The sequence below is a fragment of the Camelus ferus genome, chromosome 14 (genome assembly GCF_009834535.1).
Source record: "Camelus ferus isolate YT-003-E chromosome 14, BCGSAC_Cfer_1.0, whole genome shotgun sequence".
Taxonomy (NCBI): domain Eukaryota; kingdom Metazoa; phylum Chordata; class Mammalia; order Artiodactyla; family Camelidae; genus Camelus; species Camelus ferus.
In genome coordinates this window covers 53547408-53568462 of record NC_045709.1, presented here as the reverse complement: position 1 = coordinate 53568462, position 21055 = coordinate 53547408, and positions in this window count along the sequence as shown.

Genomic DNA, 21055 nt, shown 5'->3' with positions numbered 1-21055 from the left:
TGTCTAGGAGAGATGCCTAATGAACAGAACTAGAGTTCAGAAGAGTTGGCACTTGGATGTATGCATTTCTCAATCATTCAGAAAGAAGCAGTGGGATTTGAGGGCGATCTGGCTGCGACATCTGTAATCCCATTGATCGCCAGGGTTGATTCAGCTGATCTGGCTGGCTAGGTGGATGTACCCTTCCCCCCTCATCACTCCATGTGCATTCCTCCCAAAGCTGCATGCTCGGTAGAAGAGGAGACCATCCCCGATAGAAGAGGACCATTCTTCTCAGTCAAAGGTATACCAGTAGCTGCAGTTCCCTGCTAGAACCTCCAAACAAGCTTTCAGAAAGCAGGAGTGGTTTGGAACCACAAGATGTGAAGAGAAGATCACCCTGGGGAGAGCAGAGTTATGGAAAACAAGAGGATAGAAAGTTTGGGCAGGAGTGTCAAATGTTACAAAAACATCTGTGAGAATTACAATTAATATGAGAGGCAAATGAGGTGCTGACCAGTGGGATGCAAGGAGAAGACATAATCTGGGACTGCCCTGCAAACCAGGACATGTGGTCACTCTAAATATAATTAAAGAAGTAATTGGTGAATTTCGAGAGATTTTCTACTCAACAAAATCAAGTTAAGTGAGATATGTCATAGCAGAGCCAGTTATTTAGTTATTTATGATCATGTGTTTCTTATTCTTCATTCTACTAATGTGATATATCACATTGATTGATTTTTGTGTGTTGAACCATCCATGTATCCTAGGGATAAATTCCACTCAGCCATGGTGCATGATGTTTCAATGCACTGTTGAATTCTGTTTGCTAATATTTTGTTAAGGATTTTTGCATCTATGCTCATCAGGGATATTGGCTTTTATTATGGTGTTTTTTCTGGCTTTTACCAAAGATGTGAAAGACTTGTACACTGAAAACTATAAAATAGTAATAAAAGAAATTTTAAAAGACACAATTCAATGGAAAAACATCTCATGTTCATGAATTGGAAGAATAAATAATTGTTCAAATGTCCATACTTCACAAAGCAATCTACAAATTTAGTGCAATCCTTATCAAATTCTAATAGAATGTTTTATAGAAATAGAAAAAAAATCTAAAATTCATATAGAACCACAAAAGATGCCAAACAGCCAAAGCAGTTTTGAGCAAGAAGAGAAAAGCTGGAGGCATCACACTTCCTGATTTCAAACTATATTACAAAGCTACAGCAATCAAAACAATATGGTCATGGTATAAAAACAGACAAATAGACCAATAGAGCCAGAAATAAACTCACATATATGGTCAACTGATTCTCAACAAGAGTACCAAGAATAAACAATGAGAAAAGGATAGTCTCTTTGCTAAATGGTGTTGAGAAAACTGAATATCTGCATACAAAAGAATGAAATCTCTGATATCATACTCAAAAATCAATTCAAAATTAATAAAATATTTAAATGTAAGATCTGAAACTATTAAGCACCTGGAAGAAAGCATAGATAAAATGTTTTCATATCTTGAAGTTGGTCTTAGCTAAAATTTCTTGAAAAGTATAGGCAACAAAAACAAAAGTAGACAAATGGGATGTCAAACTGAAAAGCTTCTGCACAGCAAAGGAAACAATCAAAAAAGTACAAAAGCAATCTACAGAATGAGGGAAAATATTTGCAAACCATGTATTTGGTGAAGAGTTAATATCCAAAATATATAAGGACCTTCTACAACTCAAAAACAAAATAATAATAGTAATAATAAACTGATTTTAAAAAGACAAAGAACTTGAATAGCTACTTCTCCAAAGACATACAAATGGCCAATAAGTACATTAAAAAGCTGCTCAGTATTAATAATCATGAGAGAAATGCAAATCAAAACAACAATAAGATATCACTTCACATATAAAAGGAAAAAAATATTTTTTAAGAAATCACTTCACACTTGTCAGAATGCCTGTTATCAAAAAGGCAAGAAACAACAAATGTTGGGGAGGATGTGAAGAAAAGGGAACCCTTTACACACTGTTGGTAGAAATGTAAATTAATTCAGCTACTATAGAAAACAGTATGGACATTCCTCAAAAAGTTGAAAAGACAACCACCATTTATGATCCACAGATCTCGCTTCTGGGTATAAAGCCAAAGGAATTGAAATCAGGATCTTGGAGATATATAACATGAGCATTGCCATATTCACTGCAGCATTATTTACAATAGCCAAGACATGCAAGCAAGCTAAATGTTCATTGGAAAATGAATAGATAAAGAAAACTATGGTATTTACATATAATGGAATATTAACATGTACACATAATGGAACATTATACTATAATGACAGAAGGAAATCTTGTCATTTTCAGAAACAGATGAATCTGGAGGACATTATGCTTAGTGAATAAGCCAAACACAGGACCAATACTACGATTCCACTTATATGCGACATCTGAATGTGACAAACTCATAAAAGCAGACAGTAGAATGGTGGTTACCAGGGGCTGGGGAAGTAGGAAGGAACAGGGAGGTGTTGGTCAAAAGGTACAAGTTTCAGGTATGGGAAGTGAGGATGTTCTAAAGGTCTACGTGCGCCATAGTGTCGAGGGTTAACACTGCATTGTAAACTTAAAATATTTGCTTAGAGGGTTGATATTATGTTAAGCGTTCTTAAATAAAGATGGCAGGAAGAAACTATTGGAGGTGATGGATATGTTTATGGCATTGATTATGGTGATGGTTTCATGTACGTATACATACCTCCAAACTCATCAAGCTTATACATTAAATATGTACTGCTTTTTGTATGTCAATCATACCTTAATAAAGTGTTTTTTTAAAAATTAGAATAAAAATTGGTCTCTGCCATTGGGGAACTTCTTACGTAATTGAGGAAAGAATGTGCTAAACCAAGCTCATAGATACAGAGAATAGATTGGTGGTTGCTAGGTTAGGGGTTGGGGGATGGGAAAAATGAGTGAAGGTAGTTGAAACTTACAAATTTCCAGCTATAGAATAAACAAGTCATGGGGTTTTTAATGTCACAGCATGGTGACTATAGTTAATAATACTGTATTGCATATTTGAAAGTTACTAAGAGAGTAGTAATCTTAGAAGTTCTCATCACAAGAAAAACAATTCTGTAACTATGTATGATGATGAATGTTAACTAGGCTCATTGTGGTGATCATTTTGCAATATATACAATATCAAATCATTATGTTGTACACCTGAAACTAATATAATGTATGTCAACTCTACCTCAGTAAAATGTGTTTATAATTAGAAATGTGAGAGGCCTTTAAATAAGATTCAGAAACTTTAAATTTTATCATCCAAGCAGAATTAAAGAACACATTTGAGATAAGGATGAGAGGAGGCCCCTTAAGGAGAAAATGGTTACTTGAGCCAGATGATAAGACTCACAAAGGAATTTTAAAGAATGTAAGTGCTACATTAGCTTGAGTTAACGTGTCCTCATATTTTCATCATTAACAGCAAAAACAGGATCGTGAACACCTACTCTCATGAGAGTACTTGATATCTGTGACATAGGAACTAATTAATGAATTGAACACTGAGTTGTGTAGAATCATTAAACCCAAAATATGATTTGGGAATGTCAGGATCTTTATATTTAAAGTACAACTCTCTACAAATTATTTAAATAACCTAAGAGCTAGCAATGATTGTTCCTATCACACAAGGAGCCGGCTTTCAGAATGTTATCAATGAATGTCACATATCCACTGAAGGTAAAAATTAACAACCCTTAAACTTCTAAAGATCCCTAATGAAAAAAATTTTTGATGATAACCAAATAAATTGAGTCAGCACAAATGCTTCAAACTCTCCAGGCTTATTTTGGGAATGAATGAGAAAATGAATTAAGTGGTGGGTAAATGCATCTGGGATGTAAAGTAGCAATGCAAATAACAATCTATTTTTTATAATTAAGGCTTAACTAAACTATCCCTTGGCCACAATGATGATTTAGTATAGAACTAGAAATAACAGTAGGAGATTTGCAGAGAAAAATTGCTTTGCAGCATTTTTGGAAAAATTAATGCATATCCAATATTGATCTTGATTTGTACATGTTAAACTGTTCCTCCTTGAGTAAAATACTCTTGAAGAAGTCAATAATATGCCATAATCTCATATGACACTAATAAAATAACACAAATGTTTGTTTACTTGTCTATGCCTTAATGGATGGATAAATTTTGTTAAAAGAGGAAGTGAGAATTTGGGCATAGTAGGCATATTTATAAAACAATTGTGATTGATTTTTTTTTTTTTTTTGGTCACTCTCCTAAGAGAGAAAGTGAAACAATCAATCTCTTGGAATTCTTTCCCAAAAGGTGTTTTTATAGCTGTTGATTTGCTATGAATTTCAGAAGACCAAAGCCACATGTATTACATAGTTTGTTTTGTTCACTAAGATGTAACAGAATAATGGTGTTGCCAATAAAGTCCAAGGAAGTTAAAATTATGTGAAACACTGGCATTATAATGACTTTATAGGTAACAGTATTAATTTTATTACTCAAAATTTTGAAATTAGTAACACTAAATTTGTTTTCTTGCACTCAAGGGACACTAGTAAGAGACAAGAATAACTGAATACTGAGGTAGCCAAGCGAAGTCTTAGATTCAAGGAAAAATAGACAGCAAGTAAGAACTATTTTCCATCCAATTGAATTTTGCTCTTTATCCATTATGAGAATTCAGTGAACTAAAAACTTGGATTTGCACGGTACAGCAGTGAAACTTGCAGTAACTGCTTCGCAGGAGAAAATACAAACAATAACTTAAGAAAATTAATCTAAGCCTGATGCTCCCTGGTTATTTCCTAACCATCATCCAAACTCTTGGAAAGGCATCTTAACTCTTTTCATGCCTCTCATACCTTGATGTAACCCATCAGGAAAAGCTGTTGTCCCTACTTTCAAAATAATATCCACAATCTGCCAACTTTTCACCACCTCTGCTGTTCCAAGTTCCTATCATCTCTCATGTGCAATAGACTTGCTGCTCCCAATTTTGCCATACTCTATGGTCCATTCTCAACATAGCATCCAGCACTAGCATTTTACATGAAAGTCAGCTCATGGTAGCCCCCTACCATGGCCTCCCACTTCATTCAGAGTGAAAGATAGACCTACAGTGGTCTAAAGGGCCTTCACAATTTAGCCCCTCAATAGCTCTCTCTCACTTCCCTAGCTCCATTCTCTCTCCAGCTCCTTGCTCCTAATCACTCTTTTCCAATTTCACTGGTCTCATTGCTGCTTCTAGAACAGAACAGGCAAATTTCCATATTAGAGTTTCTGTGCTGGCTGTTCCCTCTGCTGGAACCCTTTTCTTCCAGATCTCCATGTGGCTAATTACCTTACCTTCTGCAAGTCTTACTCAAATGTCACCTACCCAAAGTACTCTATGTGAAATTGCATCTCACCCTTCCCCCTAAACTACCACCTTCTCAGTTCCCCTTACCCTGCTCTAACCTTTTCCCCATAATACTTATCACCTTCTAACATGCTATACTTTACTTATCCATGATGCTTTCTGCACTAGAATGCAAGCTCTGTGAGGGTAGAGATCTTTGTTCTCTTAATCGATGTATCCTTAGACACAGTGCCTATTACATAATAAATGTTCACTTTTTTTCCTCTAATAAATGAAAAGTTCATCACAATAAGGAAAAAAACAGGCATTCTAATGACTGCAAATGATCAATGTCATTGGAGTGTTAAGAGCAAGCAGGATAAATGCAGAAGGTAAAATTCGAGTTGTAGAAGGTCCATGTCGTGGGAAGAGTGCTCACAAGTGGGGAACCACGGAAGAGATTTACATATGAAATTAACATGACTATATTTGCATATTAGATCACACTTGCAACAGTATGGATCAACCAGCTCCAACTTTCAATGTTTACCAAAATAAAATTTTAAAATAGTTTGTTTTCTATGTTGTCATAAACCTGACCCTTCTTAAGTGCAATAGAAGCATAATTGTTTAGAGCACAGACTGTGGAACATACTGTCTGCATTTAAAACCCATTTCCACCAACAGTTCTAAGATCTTGTCCAAACCACTCAGCCTCTCTTGCCCTCATCTGTAAAAATAAATAAATAATTAAATACATAAATAAAAAAAATTTTAAAGGGTTGTTGTGGGCTTTAAGAGTTGGAATAAATGAGCCACTTAGAACATTGCCTGGACATAGTGAGTGCTATACATATGTTTCAATATTTTGAATACTAAAAGAAGAAACCCATTTCATAGGTGCTTTATTAAATTGCAAAACTATAGTTTCATCTTTCCTCCAACAGTTTTGCATTTTCCAAATTGAGGAAGCCTTCCATACATAAATATCTGTGGTATTTTCTCATATTTTAAATTAGTAAAACTTAAGGATGTGCTCACTGAAACTAGCAGTTCAAAGAATAAGTGTCTTGTTGCGTTTTGACTTTAAACGACGCCTGTCTCAGATTTCCACACATTCCAATCTTGATGAGCAATATTCATTAAAATACCCAGTGCTTGTTTTATTATTTATAGTTTGGATGTCTCTCCATTTAAACAAAGAGACAGATTGTCTTCTAGCTGAGACACCTGGAAGGTGCTTGAAGTACAAAGGCCATGATTCAAAAGTCTGCAGTTCAGTCAACAAGCAATTACTTTTGCATGTGATAGGAGACTGTCAGCTTCAAACACAGGACATTCTTTGGGAAGATTAGTCCAAATTACATTTTATTACACTGGCCCACTTGAATGGCCTAAACTTCATATACTTCTTATTCTAATGGAATTCCAACTGGGGCATTAATATATTGTTTATGACATGTTTGGCGTTCTTGTGTTATCGGCATGCATTCATGAGAGAAGCTTCAAACAGTATCAGATAACAGTGAGCTGGATGTTGGCTGTTGTACAGCAGAGGGGATTTTATCATCTTGTTGAACCAGTGGCAGTGATTAAATTAAAACATCTGAACAAAGCTTTTGCATGTCAGACTTTTGAATGGCAAAATGAAAGAGTGACACACTTCAAAGATCAGAGGAAGGGAGACAGGGCTAGAGAAACAGTTATATAACTCCTTATTTACAACATTCAGAAACAAAATCAACAGTTAAAAACAGACTTCATCTTTAAACTTTTCAGTATCGTTTCATTTGTTTTCTAGCCACATTTTCCCACTTTTTTTTTCACATAACATACTTAGTTTAATTTGGAATGTTGACTGAATGATGAGGTAGTTTGGGGTGGGGGTTATTTTTGTTCTGTTTCCTTGTGCAGGGATGATTTTTAATCTGGATTAATTTCTGATTTTTCTCTTATTATTTCCAAATGAGATATTTTAGGGAAAAAAAAAATCAGGAGACTAAGATGTTTCCGTAATTTACAAGCACTATTTTTACTGGGGGAGACAAACACAAGGACTTTTCTTTTTCCATTTCCACTTCAAGAAACAAATCAAAATTTTGAAATAAAAGTTTAATATAATAGCACTGAAGTGAAATTATTTTTAAAAGCTGAAATATTGTAATATATGAACTCTCTGGAAGAGTTCATTGGCAAAAAAATTTTAAGGATATAAATGTATCTGAGATACAAAGTGAGCTTTATAAGAATCCACATGTTTCCTATCCACTAAGATTTATAAATCAACAAACTGTTCTGACATTTATTTATAATTATTTTTGTTAGTTAAAAAAAAAACGGTTTTGTTAGTATTAAGAACATGTTATTTCCTCTTACACAAAATAAAACTGGGAAAAAATCCAGAAAAAACAAATTGAGTTTTAGTGCTGTTTCCATTACAAAGTCTACATAGCCCCAGTTTTAAATTATTGTTTAGATTGGTGATTTCCTTTTTATTTAAGACCCTAAGTTAACTATGCAGAAGCATTTAAGAAACTTCAGTATGCCAAGGAAGTTCCAGAGAAAGGCATCAGATACTAACCCTTGTAAATGTATTGGTTTCTTCAATTTTGAGTTATACAATTTCCAGAATAATGCTCATTTTGAAATAAATACTGGTCCTTAATAATGCATCTTCACATTTATTGTTTCAATTTCGTTAATCATGAAAGATGATAGCCTTTCACGGAGATTCAGTGCTCAGTGACATCAACTAACATTTTAAAGTACAAACCACTTTAAATCCCATTCTGTCTGAGATACTGAGTGATGATAGAAAAAAAAAATCAGAGAAAAAAATGAAAAGAAAGTCAATCTGTCCTTTTAGAATACTCTACTGTGAGTAACCACATCATTATGCAGACTTTACAAATTCACTTCTTTCTTTAACCCGCTAAATATCCAGGACATGCTGAATGTAGTGAAATGTAAGGAAAACAATAGAGGACAATCAGGATTGTAAGCAGATATAAGAAAAGATGAATTTTGACTTAGTCACATAGGATACTTTTTGAATTGGCTTAGAAACATTCTCACTTAGAAATCTGTAAAGACAGCAAAACAATTCTTAAATTCATAGATTTCAGAGTCCTGAAAAGTATATAATTGTAAGCTGGTTGAGCTTTATTTATAAACTGCATTTCCATAGTGTGTATTTTTCACTAAAATATAATGAGGAAGAAGTTGCTTTTGTCATTTTCTATTATACAGAATGCTAATGTTTATATTTATTCAAAGTGTTTTTATTTCCTATTCATTCAAAGCCTTCTATGATATAAAAAAATTAAAAATGAATCTAGGATTTAAATAATGTTAAGTAGTGAGTTATTATATAATCAATAAAATATGATATGTCAATGATCTTCAATAAAAAAGTTACTATATATCAGTATTTATACTCTAAAAATAGAAAATAAATTTTTCCATTTCTCCTGCACTTTACAAAAATTATTCATGAATTAGACAATGAAGTAAATCTCTATAAAGTCATAAAAGCAGAAAAATGTTCATATATATTACCTGGTAAAAATATAATAAAGAATTAGAAATGACTAACAACATTTACATAAATACTCAATAAGTAGGAAATTCTAAAGCACTCCCTAAGTAAATCCTGCCTCAAGTTAAGAAATTATAATGACAACATCATGAGTCAAAACTCATGAGACATCTTCAAAGCAGATCTTCAAAAGAAAGTCATACTCCTGGATGTTTATATTATCCGAGAAAGAAAAAAATGAACATAAATTAAATGAGCACTCAGCTAAAGAAGTTAGAGGAAAAGCAAAACTACCTTTTAAAATGTAAAATGGAATTAATGGACCTAAGTTTAGAAATTAATAAATGGAAAAAACTTTGGATTAATAACTTCATCTTCAAGGTGATATTTGAAAAAGATAGATAAAATAGACAAACCTTTAACAAATCTAATCATGAAAAAGATGGGAAAAACAGGTGCAATGTCAAACATAAAAAAAAGACCTATAATCACAGATAAAGTTTTCCTATTATAAGGAAATACAATTAACCTAAGACCCAGAAGCCATAAGAGAAAAAATAACTAGTTTAACTGCACAAAAACATAAAATGTTATTTGGCAAAAGACATCCTCAACAAATTTGTAAGATAATTACAAAATTACAATCTGGGAGAAATGTTTGCAAGCTATATGAAAGACAAAATAAGTGAAGCAAGAATAAACACATCTTAGAAGAAATAAATATGGTTACAAAGTTCTAAAACTATGACTCCTCTTTGACCTAGTAGATCTAGTTTTAATAACTTAACCCTATAAAAAATGTTTCATAAGGTACAGTCAGATGTCCATTGCCATTAATTTGAAATATAGAGAAATGAGAAACAACTAGGTGGGTAAAAAAGAAAACTCACAATATATACACTGAAATAATATGCAGTCATTAAAAGAGTTAAGAAGCATAAATAAAGACATCTCCAAAGTCTATTGTTTACTGAGGACTAAGGGAGAAACAGGTTAGAGAACAATATATACACCATGATCAAAATTATGGTTTTATAAAAAATGAAGTAGGAGAAGAGTTACATGTGCATAGAAGGGCCTGGAAGACTATACACCAATCTAGTATCTATGGTCATCTCTGGGAATTGGCATTATGATTATGTGGGTTCAATTTCCTTTCATCCAGAGCAGTTCCCCTTGTTTCCATGACACTGGCTGAGGAGACTTGTGCCACTTGTCACTGAGCATGCCCCAGCTCTGGATCGTTTAACTTGCTATATAACTGTCTCTCCCCTATATTTTCTGTAACTGGAAGCTAAATCTGAAATCTTGATTAGACATTTTTTAGCAAAATATAAACAATTTATTCTGGGGAATAGGATTACAGTGAAGGCACAAGAGAATATAATATTTACTTTCTATGATACATATTTCAATACTATTTGGGTTTTTACAGTAAGCATGTACATAAGCAATTTTTTTAAAAAGAGACATTTGCACAATGCAGAAGAAACTTAGTAGTATGCCAATCATATATTTAAGGGGGAAAAGCAAGGTACAAAGTAAGATCTTTCTTTTTATAAATAAGAAAGGAATGTGTGTGTGTGTGTGTGTGTGTGTGTGTGTGTGTGTGTGTGCCTGTGTGTCTGTGTGTCTGTGTGTCTATATATATACATACATGTATCCGTGTGGGCATTGATCAAGAAAGATGTAAAAAATGTCACCAAAGTTTACTTTCAAGGGTGAGCATTATTGATTTTCCATAGTGTCTTATTTTTTCTTTTGCTTTTTTCCTTTTTCTTCCATAAGCCCATAATGGTTTTTGTGAAGGGGTGAAATTTATAACTATTTAATGAAATTAATCATTTTAGATGCTGAAAATAGCAACTTCTAACAATGAGGAAGAAGAAAAGTCAAATGGGAAATAAAGACAAAAACTCAAAAGCAGCAATGATTGAAGCAATGTCCCGGTTTTCCAAGGAAATACCAAATTATATTCAATAAAAGTAATATTTTCCAAAGCTGTGTATCCTTAGAAAATGCATTCCTAAATATAGTTCATGTAGCAGGACATATTTGATATCTTCATTGTAATTGTGTTTAGGGCAGCAGACAGGGTTATATATTTGTTCCACAGAACTTTGATGAATAAATTATAAATATGATCAAATTTCATTAGAATCATAGCAATAAGCATGACCTATTATAATAATTTAAAATATAAAATTATATTCCAAACAATTAAAAAATGATCATGGATATGTTGTTTATTAACTTACAAGGACTCTGAAAGAAGATTATTGAACACATAAATATGTAATAAATTATCAATTTGAATTTTTTTACCTTTATTTTGTAAATTTTTGTTCTGAAAAGTTTTACAAACATCTTTCTGTATCAAACAGAGATGTTCAAATCACTCTGACTTTAGCAGTTCCTGCATTGACACCATTTATGTAATTAATTAGGCATTGCAACTGAATCTTACAAGGCTTCTTTTTAAATTTGAAGATATGAGGTTTTGGGAAGAATGAATGGGTAAATTTTTTTTTCTTTTTCTTCATTTCTTGATCTTTCCAACACTTAACAATACTACAAGCCTGAATAGGAAAGGAAATCTTCAGAAGGAATTCTAAGGGGTAGGAAAAGTCACAGAACTTTGCCTTAATAATAGTCTGGGTTAAAGTAGAATTGGTGGTATCAACTAATTGTGTAAATATAAGCTCACTACCTAGCCAGTTCTCAATGTTTGAGAGCAGGGATGTGCAGAGAGATACAGAGAAAAGGCAGCAAGCCGAAGTATGAGACGGTACCCACTATGTATAAGAAACCATGAGATGGAGAGAAGAGCCAGCCAGCTGATTAATCCATCATTGCAAAAGTGAGGCAGAGTGTTGCTGCCTCCTGTTGAACCCTAGAGGAAGAAGCAAGAACTCATTGCCCAGGGAACAGCCACCAGGTAGATGGGTGATGGAGTCACCAGGGCTTGCTGCTGGGTGATCAGGACCACTGCTGGGTCCAGGAGGACATTTCAACATCCATGGGGCTGTTTCCTACTTCTCCACGTATCTTTACAAGAGACTAAAATCTGGAGTTACTTAAGCACGACTCTGTTGCTTACATTTGTAGGGAAGTCTAACTAATGCAAAAGTTTTAGATATTGTCAGGTATTGAAAATTATGAATATATTTTCATTTCAGTTGAGTGTGAGGGAGATGATTATTTTCAAATATCAAAAAAAAAGACTATTTTTTCAAACCTGGGACTAAGAGAAGCTATCATCTTATGATGCTTTATGGTTTATAAAGCACTTCCATGCTCACACTACCATGTAACCCTCATGATGGGGTAGTCATTATTAACTCCACTGTACAGATGAAGTAGCAAGCATAGTTACACATTCCATCATGTATATTGGAAAAGAAAATGATGGGCAACTATTCTTGTATACTTTATACAGGAGTTTTTAAAATTCTCTAGCAGTTGAACTTTATCTTATGCAAATATTTTGTCTAATTTCCAAATAGTTAGATTGATAATATTTTTAGTAAGCAGTTTCCATGATTCCAGGGCAAATTGAGATGAATGAACATCTGGTAAGTAATGAGTGATATGTATGCATAAATCAATTCAGGAGAGACTCTTTAATCATTTTAACTCCAGCAAGAAATTTACAAGATTATTAGTGATTGTTATTAGGGCCATAGGAACACATAAACAGAAGTTTTCATCTTTCTAGGAATTTAGAAACATTTAATATGTAATCCTCCCTGTGCCTATTGGAGGTTATTCTTTTTATGTGGTGTTTTTATCAATATAACTTTTTATCAAGACACTGTTCTTTAAAATTGTCTTTAATGGCTTTTTTGGAAAGGAGGTCCAGTGTGGTGCTTAAGAGCGTGGATTCTGATCCTGGGATCCAGTCCCAGCCCAGACAATTACCTTCAGTAAATTATTTTACTTTTCTGCCTCAGTATTCTCATTCATAACATGGGAGTGATTATAATAATAGTATTATATCCTCAAAAGATTTTCATAAGAATTAAATGATTTAACACACCTAAAACTCTTAGAATAAGACCTTACACATAGTAGTCCTTTCATATTTGTCAGACATTATGAGTACAATTATTCTTTACATCTGGGAAGGTTAACATAAGCAGATTTAACTTAAGAGTACAGCAGTTTTCCAAAAGTTTGTGTACAAATTAGACTGCATTGCCTCAAATAAATAGTACTGCAAGTGGAGAACAGGAATCCAGGGAGACCCAGAAATGTCCCTTTCACCAATGATGCGCTTGAGCGTGTACAGTGCTTTCCACCCCTGCACTCTCTGAGCCCCTCTAAGTTCCGGGGAGCAAGTTACAAAGTATGGTAGGAAATGTGGGTGTCACAGACACATCAGGGGTTTCAGGAAGATGGAAAGATAATTCTTCAGTCCTTTTTTGTTCTCTTTGTTTTGTTTTGAGTTGGAACTGAGTGCACCCAGATTCTTTCCCCTGTAGAATAAAGTGAAACTGTTAGGATGTCCAGAGAAAAAGCATGCAAGAAACTGGTGGCTGAGGGCCAGTTCTGGTCCGAGCTATAAAGAGGAGGGATAAAGAGAGGACTGTGGTTTCCATGCTACCTAGGCAAGTTGTTCTGAGCAAGAAATCGGAAGTGACAGATCAAAACCCTTACCTGGGACAGATTCAGTTACAGTAACCTATGCCTTCAGTGTCTTTAAGGAACGCAAGCTTAGAACCAGGCAGATGCACAGATATTGATCAAAGAGAAGGATGAAAACCCCAACAGTGGACACTCAAAACTCACTTCTACAGAGGGCAGATCTGTCCTCTACCGACACACTAGGTTATGTGTGCACTGGGACGAAGGAAGGAGAGAGACTAACTACAGAAACAAAGCTGGGCTTTCTGGATAAGCCCTCTCCTCATCTGCCAGGTGGGCCATTAGTGAGAGCTGCTTGTGGAAATATGCAAGTTACTCTTGTTATTACCACTAAAATAGCTTTAGGTCATTTAGCATATTAATGGAAGGAGCTGATCTCAAAGTTAGAGATAAGCAAATACCACAATATTCCAATTATGGAAATCAGAGCTGAGAAGTTAAATGCCACTCAAAGAGACAATTTCCTAGCTCGATAGAACTAAGGCATTCTGAGCTTTTAAACTCAAGTTTATCAGATGGAAGGAAGTACTAGTGGAGAATTGGGAGATTAAATGTCCAGACTAAACCTATATCTACATACAGCAATCACATCAGCCAAAGTGGAGTGAATAGTGGAACCCAATATACTTTGTTGTCTCCATGATGAAGCGGTGCAGTGATCAACCATGTCAACGGTGATGTGATCTAACTCTGTTAGAAATAACCCATCAGCCCTGCAGCAATCCTGTGACTTTGGTTATCATTTTAAATTGAGAGTCTCTGATCTTTCTTTAAAACTTCATAAGGAAAAGATACACGCACCCCAATGTTCAAAGCAGCACTATACACAATAGCCAAAACATGGAAGCAAACTAAATGTCCATCAACAGATGACTGGATAAAGAAGTTGTGGTATATTTATACAATGGAATACTATTCAGTGATAAAAAAAAGAATAAAATAATACCATTTGCAGCAAAATGGATGGACCTGGAGATTGTCATTCTAAGTGAAGTAAGTCAGAAAAAGAAAGAAAAATACCCCATAATATTACTCATACATGGAATCTTAAAAAAAAAAAAAAAGGACACTAATGAACCTCTACAAAACAAAAACAGACTTGCAGACATAGTAAACAGTCTTATGGTTACCGGGGGAAAAGGGGTAGGAAGGGATAAATTTGGGAGTTTGAGATTTGCAAATGTCAACCACTATATATAAAAATAGATAAAAAACAAATTTCTTCTATATAGCACAGGAAACTATATTCACTATCTTGTAATAACCTTTAGTGAAAAAGAATATGAAGACAAATATATGTGTATGCATGATTGGGACATTATGCTGTACACCAGAAATTGACACATTGTAACTGACTATATTTCAATTAAAATAACAATAATAATAACAATGCATCAGAAAAAAAAACTTCATAAGGAAACACAAGTTAGTTAAAATGGCCAAATCTTCTCTCAAATATTGAAAAGTTATTTAAGATGTAGGATTCCTGTAAACCACAGGCACATTCTAGAAATGACTGTTTACTTAAACATATTCATTGTGGTTCATGGTTTTGTTTTAATTACTGACATTTTCCCATGTTATGTATTTTTCTTCAAGTGTGTAGTTTTATCACATTTGCCAAATTGCCTCATAAGCAAGATGTTTGGTTTTGGCTACATTTTATCTATTTTTTAATGTAACACGATGGACATATTGTTCTCACACATAGCATAACTGTAGAAGCAAATGTCCAACAACTAACAATAGCATAGGTGACCATAACTGTGAATTGACCATTTAGATAAACACGATTTAGGTAAACACAAACTCCTGTACCCTTCTATATGAATGTAGAATTTAAATTACTCTTACTACCTTTGATGTCAAGCCTTAATTTGATTTTTAGTCCTCGTCATCTTGCTTTTTCCACTTTCTTACTTCCTTATACACATTCAAAAGAAATTAATAAGAGCTAACATTTGTTGAATGCTCTGTATGTTCTAGAAAACTGTGCCACTCTCTTTATAGACCGTATCTTTTTCCCAATAACCTTATCAACATCATCTCTACGTAAGACATGAGAACACTGGGACTGATTGAGATTAAGCTATTTATTCAACTACAGGTCTTTAGATTATTGTTCCAAACAACTAAGGTAATAATCTCTCTCCTTCCCATTCTGTGAAGAGTAGACTTCCCTGCCTTTCTGACGTTGGCCTTGGCCATATCCTGATATTGGACTTGCTGGGTCCATGAAATGCTAACAGACACAATGTGAACAGAGGTCCTAAATGTGCTTCATCGGTTTGGCTTGCCTCTTGCAGTCTGGCCATTCACCATGAGAAAACATGCTCCGGGTGGAGGCTGCCCTTCAGCCTGGGCCATGTAATGAAACACACAGGGCAGAACCCCTGCTCTAGGAAGCTGTTCATCCCAGAAGTATCAAGACACATACAGTGTTAAGTCTGAGTTAAACCTGTAGCCTGCAGCCCAGAAACTAGCCGAGCTACTGACTTGCAGACCTGTGAGCAAGCAAATGAGTTGCTGTCTTATGCCACTAAGTTTGGGCTATTTTGTTGTTATGGACTGAATGTGTGCCTCCCACTCTAAATTCATATGTTGAAATCTAATTCCCAGTGAGTTGGCATTTGGAGATGGGGCCTTTAGGAGGTCAATAGGTCGTAAGGGTGAAGCCCCCATAAATGGCATTAGTGGCTTTATCAGAAGAGACACGAGAAAGATGACCTCTCTCTCTCTGCCATGTGAGGATACAGTAAATAGGCATCTATCTGCAAACAGGGAAAAGGGCCTTTACTGGGAGCTGACTGATCTGGGCCTTCCCAGACTCTAGAAATGTGAGGGTTTTGTTACAGCAGCCCCAGCTGATTGTGCAGCATTACTGAGATACTTTTGATGGTAAGTTGTAGAGGTGGGACTCGAACCCATGTCTACCAGGTACCAACACAGGAGCACTCACTGCTTACTCAACACTGCCTATCTGAAGAGGTAGAAGAGGAAATTGAACACAGGATATATGGTGCCAAATTCTGAGGATTGTAGGCTAAAGGATTTAAAAAGGCAAAGGAAGGGAAACTCAGACAATGAATAGGAAAGCTGAGGGCCTTCAAAGTACTTAAGGGAAGGACATCATCTCTGTGACCCAAGCCTTCTTCTTTCTTATGCTCAATCCCCATACCCACATCTCCTCTTTTATCCTCCCACCCCAGTTCTCACCTCTGCGAAGCGCAGGGAAGATAACAGCCAATGTATGTGCTGGTCCAAAGAGAGCAAACTGCTTTAGAAAAATCCCAAAGGGTCTATTTTACATATATTTTCCTCATCTTTCATTTGAAGAGATTCAAGAATACTTCTGCCCAGATTTCCACTGACTGCAGGGATCCAGAAAACCACATATGAGTCAGTATTTCACAAATATTCAAATATAAGTGGATTCTTTTTGCTAGCAATGTCACTTTCCGACGGGAAGGGGACCCAGACATTCACAATAGTGGAGCATCCTTGGCACTTTTTATGGCAAAAATTAGCACTCATCTTTTGGCAAAATTCCAAGCCAAGCAATTATATTATACCTGTTCGTACTCCTCCCATGATTTCAAATGTCATTCTTCTTGCTTTCTTCCCTGAAACAATGTGATGTTACTATGAATGTCTAATTCAGTTCCACAAATCAGTGAGCCATGGGTTTCTCTTTTCTTAATATCAGGGCTTTAAGAGTTTTAATTAACTAATCATTATAAAGTAATTGTATGAAAGACAATATGGTATTTATAACATTGATATCAACTGGTTTTATTATACTTAAAGTCAGTAAGATCATTAAGAGAGAGAAATTAGAAAACCTCCTAAGTTTCTCTCATCCCCAATACCGATGATATTTTAGGTCATTTTGGCCAGAACTGAGGCCCCTCTAGTAACATTTACTGTTGAATCCATATTTCAGGTTCACTTGATAAAAGGTAGAACCCATTTAGAGCAAGCATAAGTGAGCTTAGATTTTATTTTACTTTGGAATTCTAAATCTATTAATATTACCCTTGAACCTAAGTTTTATTAGAACACCTCGAATCATGCCCTCCCACTGGTTGCAAGTGCTTCTTGTTGTATTATTCAGGGTTCTCCAGAGAAGCAACACCTCTAGAATGTGTATATATATAGTTTCTATGGAATATATATATACACACACATACACACACACACACATATACACATATACATATGCAGAGAGAGAGATTTATATGCGGAGAGAGGGAGGGAGAGATGTATTTTAAGGAATTGGTTTGCACGATCGGGGAGGTTGGGAAGTCTGAACTCCTCAGGGCAGGTCAGCAGGCTGGAAATTCCAGTAGGAGTTGATGTTGGAGCCTTGAGTCCAAAGGAAATATGAAGGTAGAATTCTTTCCTTTTCAGGGGACCCCAGTCTTTTCTCTTAAGGCCTTCAACTGATTGGATGAGACCCATTTACACTACAGAGGGTCATCTGCCTTAGTCAACGTCCACTGATTCAAATATTAATCACAACTAAAAAATCTTTGCAGCAATATCTAGACTGATCTTTGACCAAATAGCTGGGTACCATTAACCAAACCAAGTTGACACATAAAATTAACCATCACACTCACTGATCACTGTAGTGGGATGACTGTATTCCAGGAGATGCTCTAGACAATCAAATGGTGTGTGGGAATAAAAAACAGAACTTCTTTTTATACTTGTTTTTATCTAAAAAATATGTATCAATATGTATCTTTACCAGTATTTAATGCATGGCTTGACAGAAGCACACTTCTCAGTCCATATGTGAGATTTCACGTGCCATGACTGTAATTTAAGATGTCCTGTAATAAGAAGAGGGGAGGAGCATTGACAAGGGTCCGTCACAGCACAAGCTACACTCTCAAGTCTACCTGAGCCACTGTGCTGATCAGAATAACAGCCCCCTGAAATACATCCACATCTTTATCCTTCGAACCCGTGACTTTGTCACCTTACATGACAAAAAGGACTCTGCAGGTGTGAAGTTCAAGTTCTTGAGACGGAAAAGTTCTTCTAGATTATCCACATGGGCCCCATGTACTCACAATTCCTTGTAAGAGATACACAGGAGGAGCCAGTATCAGAGAAAAGAGGATGTGACAATAGAAGCAGATTAGAGTGATGCCTTTTGAAGATGGAGAGGCCACAAGTTTAGGAATACAAGTGGCCTCTAGAAGCTTGAAAAGGCAGGGACACATCGAAGATTCTCTCCCAGAGCTTCCAGAAGGGGTGCGACTCTGCCAGTACCTTGATTTTAGTCCAGTGAGAACAACATTTGCAAAAACAATGTATTGACAGCAGAAAAGATAGAGATTTCTTGCTAAATTTCAATGAAAACCTCTGTCATTTTTGAATTGGATTTTAAAATGTATTACATGATTTTTCATTAGCACTGCACTCCTGCAGGTAGGAACTAGTATCTCTGAGTTATCTCAACTATAGCAGTCATCAAACTACGTATCAAAAAAAAAAAAAAAAAAAAAAAAACAAAACCCCTTGGAATCAGACCTTCAAATTATCTAATCACAAAGTGGGTAAGTCAAGATTTGACAAATAATATCTTACACTCATGGAGTTTCAGAAACAAACCCATAATCTTGCCCCGAAAACTGTTTCTGCTCCCATCTTCCTTAACTTTACTAAGCACCATTTTTCCAATTATGTGGCTCTGAAAACTCAGAAAACTTCAGGCATCATCAGCATTTATTGACCCAAGTGAACGTTCATGGTCATCCTCTCCTTCGAGTTCCCAATAGAAGATGACACCACCACCCACCTGATCTTGTCAGCATCCTAACAGGTCTTCACTCTCCAAACAACCCAACAGGCTGCTGCCAGATTAATCTTCCTTAGAAACAATTCTGTTTCTAGAAAATTTTGATGACTATTTCTTTTTCATCAGATCGAATTCAAACACTTTAGCTTGCAATCAGCATCCTCCTCTGAGACTCTGAAATTCCTCTCCTAAGTTTTCACCTGTCGGCATCTCCCTCCCAGTTGCCTAGATGCAGGATATCAATCCTTTGTCAAACAAAGGTGCAGCAAGTATTTTCTTCCTCCACTTTGTTGCCTCTTGATTTTTATGGTATTTTTGTGTGTGTCTGAAAGTTTGAATTTTATATTGTCAAACGTGTCAACCTTTACTTTTTCTTGCTTTGCTTCAAGCTTTTTTTTTTTGTTCAGGGTATTTGTGGGTCATTCTAGGACGAACTGTATCTTGTTTTACATTATTCTGGTACATGTCATCTCTTTGACCTTAGACTGTAAATTCCCTAATGGTGATATGTTATCTTCTTTATGGATGTAATGAACATATTAATGAACACTTACTATGAGCTATTATTATTTTTAGCGCCTCACAAATATGAATTCATTTAATACTCATTTCAAGCCTATGAGCTAGGTACGACCCTTGGGCTTTTTATACAGATGTGGAAACTAAGGTAACTTGTCTTAGGTCACACAACTGTCACACAGCAAGGTCACACAACTAGTATTCCAAGGGGAGCCAGGATTAGCATCTAGGCAGCTTGACTCTGGAAACTGCTTGGAACGACTACCTTATGCTGCCTTCTCATGTGTGGAAAAATCATGAGCGGTTATAAGTATTCGTTGAATACATGAATTTTATATATACAAGCAAGCTGGGTGGGTGCTTCTGGGCTACACATTTTCTTAGAAGACCTCACGAGAGCATGAGAGGTCATGAACATGGTTGAGCGACCATAACATGAAATGCCAAAAACCCAGAAGGCAGACTCCCAGTTATGAGGCTTTGGGAGCGCACCAGTCTTCACACACCCGGTTGGCTAAGAGGGAAATCTCCAATGATGAATGGGACGGAGCGCAGAAAACGTGGAATTCAACGCAATGGGCAGTTTTCCACATCATTATAGCAGTATTTTGTAACAATTTTTTTGGCAACTGACAGCAGGCATTTAAATCAGCTATTTCCTCCTCAGAATTCCTCTCCAAAGAATAATAATGGCCTCTGCAACTCTGAAGGAAATGGAGTCCCTGCTCGGATACAATCTTTCTGGGAAATTGCCATGGTGTTCGTCACAGCTGTCACTGCGCTGAGCCCATTAGAGGTGTGCTGAGTGTAGACCTATGGGGTCATGTGCTCTGAGGGCTCCAGCTACACGATCTTCCTGGGTTTCAGCCGGAAAACGGAAACCACTCAATGTTTTGGGGGACAGAGTCTCCTGAGAGCCGGGGTTGGCAAGACAGGGCCATTCATTGAGCCCTAAAGAAGTTACGCTATGGCTCGGGTTGTAGATTTTTAAAGGCATTTTCAGTGACACCACTAGGAAGGGCAGAACATGAGAAAGAGTTTATAGAGAAAGCCCAGAGCTCTATTTCTTTAACTGGAGAGCAGGAGGGGGAGGTGAACACCTAAAAAGCTGGGATGGGGAGGTTCGTATTGGGACCTTGGACCGGAGTTCTTTTTGGTTTGTTTCAATTAAACAG